Source organism: Lontra canadensis, unplaced genomic scaffold (assembly GCF_010015895.1).
Source record: "Lontra canadensis isolate GAN:19392208 unplaced genomic scaffold, GSC_riverotter_1.0 scaffold27, whole genome shotgun sequence".
Lineage (NCBI taxonomy): Eukaryota > Metazoa > Chordata > Mammalia > Carnivora > Mustelidae > Lontra > Lontra canadensis.
Genome location: NW_022631021.1, coordinates 1,909,655 through 1,912,592, shown reverse-complemented (window position 1 = coordinate 1,912,592; position 2,938 = coordinate 1,909,655). Strand labels below are relative to the sequence as shown.

The window sequence follows — 2,938 nt, the reverse complement described above, 5'->3', positions numbered from 1 at the left end:
GAGGTAGCTGGGTGACAGGTGGTAAGGAGGGCACATGTTGTGATGAGCTCTGGGTGTTACAGGCAACTAATGAATCACAGAGCACTACATTAAAATCCACTTATGTACTATATGTTGGCTAATGAATTTAAATTTTAAAAATTAAGTTAAATTTAAAAATAAAAAATAAAACCAAGGTAGAAACCGCACATAACTCAGAAGGCTCCATGCTCTTGGAGGGTGAGCTAGCGGCCAAAGCCAAAGCCTCTGGCAGTCAGGGGACTGAAGGTCTGAGAGGAGGCTTGGTGCACCCCTGTCCCTGAAGCCCCATGGCCCTGGCAAGGTGCAGGGACTGGGAGGGAAGACTCGACCAGAGGCCATCCTGGCTCCATGGCCGCCGCAGGATCACTCCAACCCCCACCCGGCAGTGTCCTAGAACCAGGAAGAAAACCTTTTCACTTGATTATCCTTTTTAAAGATGGTTGCTCAGCATGGACACAGAAATTACCCGACATAAAACTGGAGCCATTCACGGCTGAAAATGATCCAGAAGTTATCAAACTACAGTGACCACAAAGAGAGGAACTTGTGTCCCCAGGCAGGCCTCCTTTGTGTGGGTGCAGCTGGGACCCTGGAAATGCCCATTTGGGCAGGGCTGGACTCCATGGTCTCTCTCTAGGGGACAGAAGTAGGACCCTGCTCTCACAACTCTGCTCAGGACAGCACCCCCTGTTGGAGACGGACACAGCCCCTCATGAGTCCCAGATGTCTTGGTGATTCTTGGGCATGGCCTGAATCTCAGCTTCTTCATGAAGGGCAGGGAGAGCAGCCCAGCCACCATAGGTCCCACAGGTCCTCCACGGGACAGCCCAGCCACTGTGGGTCCCATAGGTCCCACATGGATAGCACCTTGGTGGGCTTGTGGTCCAGCAGCTACCTGTTCAAGTGGCTCTGTCATGCCACACAACCTTGATCCCATTGGTCAGGTCAACTCCCATCACCAGGTGACAGGCCAAGGTCAGTCAGTGAACCTCCACCAGCCCCCCAAAAAAGGCCCCCATGTAGTAAACGTTGCCCTAGTCCCTGGGGATGTGGGCCTGGAACCGTGGCTGGTGCTGGTAGCTGAAGACTTCATGGGACACCCAGTAGAAACTGGGGTACAGGGTGCCAAATGGGGGGCAGGATCTCCATGCCCACATGGTTGCAGAACTTCATGTCCACATCCATACACACCAGGTCGTCCAACTCATGGAGGAAGTGCTGCTCACAGAAGCAGCTGACAATCACCATGTGCTGCATGGACACATCCTGCCAGTACGGGGTGCCGGAGACCTCGAGGACCACCACCCTCCAGCCCTCCCATGGGGGCACAAAGGCCTGGAAGCCCGCTGGTTGGTGATGACTTGGTAGATGAAACTGTGTCCCACCATGATGGGCTTCTCTGTCCTCTGCAGGGACAGCTCTAAGAAGACCACCTATCTACAGGGATGAGGGACAAGGTGGGAGGAGGGTCACTGTCAGAGGCTGGCAGCAGGACCCCAGAGCTGGAAGCCATGGATGTGTGCACCTTCTTAACAGGGGCAGGCCCTGGGCTGCTTTAAGCTACAGCCACTCTCCCAGCCTGTCCTGAGCAAGTCTGCTTATGGGGCCTCCCTACCTTCTGCTCCCAGAAATGGAGGCCATCAGCACCCTATCATACAAAGAGGAGTCTGAGGCTTCAGAGATGGGAAACCAACCCCACGGTCAGCACGCTAGAGCCAGGAAGGCTCCCCCCTATGCCGAGCTCCCAAGCAAACCCTAGAGGTGCCCTTCCCTGGCCAACACTCTACTGGTCCTTTCCCCACCTGCCAAGAGTGGAGCACATTTGGGCCCTGCTTTCTATGGCCTACAGACTGGCTAGAATCAGCAGGGATGGTCTGCTGCCCCACTTTGCTTTGAGGGGGCTCTCGCTGGCCCCCATAGAGCTGTCCTCCCTTGAAGGCTACTGGGCCTCATGCTGACAAGGTCCATCAGTCAACCACTGCTATTCCTAGGAGTGGTCACCCTTGAACTCCCCCAGATCAGGAATCAGGTCCAACCCATGGGCAGGGAAGGGGAAAGAGGAAGGTTGGAAGAAGAGGGGGCTTGCTAAGGTCCCAGCCATGATTCCAAGAATGGAAGCTTCCAGGTCCAGGTCTACATCTCCCAGGCTCCAAGAAGTTGGAAGTCTTGTCTCTCTGAGGGGACTACCTGTGGGGACAGCAGCTCCCCCATTGTCAACAAGGGTGGTGAGCCCCTTTGAGATGGATTTTTGTTAAGGTTTTATTTATTTGTTTGACAGAGAGAGAGAGACAGCTAGAGAGGGAACACAGGTTGGGGGAGTGGGAGATGGAGAATCATGCTCCCCACTGAGCAGGGAGCCCAATGTGGCAGGGTTCGATCCCAGGACCCTGGGATCATGACTAGACCCAAAGGCAGATGCTTAACGACTAAGCCACCCAGGTGCCCTGGGACTGATTTTTTTCACACAGGCACTAAGGCTACTTCCCAGTGCCTGCCCCATACCTGGCAGCTTAGTAAATCGCTCACACAGGGAAAGTGGGCACTACATTTAAACAGGGGACAAGGCCACACACAGCCAACAGACATGAGTCAACTCACTGGGGGGCAAGTCCCGGTCCAGCCAACAGGGGAACAAGCTAGACATGAAGCAGGGGGAGAGAAGAATGATCCTGGCAGAGGGCAGAGAGAATGTAAAGGCCAGGAGTCAGGCCCGAGGCACATGTGGGACAACCACACACCTGGGAGCCGCACAGGGGTGGCAAGGATATGGTGGGAGAGGAAAGGCTGGAGAGGACAAGAAGCTGGGGAGCAGATTACGGAGAGGCTCAAAGGTTATGTTCTGAAAAGATCACTCTGCTGGTTACCGGAGAAGAAGGGACTCTGTACAGCAGAGGACAGGGAGACCTTATACCTAAGC

General features: G+C 54.6%; 1 pseudogene; it reads right to left on the bottom strand.

Annotated features, from left to right (window-relative positions):
* Positions 1-731: 731 nt before the first annotated feature.
* LOC116871762 lies at positions 732-2,232 on the bottom strand (annotated as a pseudogene).
* Positions 2,233-2,938: the final 706 nt, after the last annotated feature.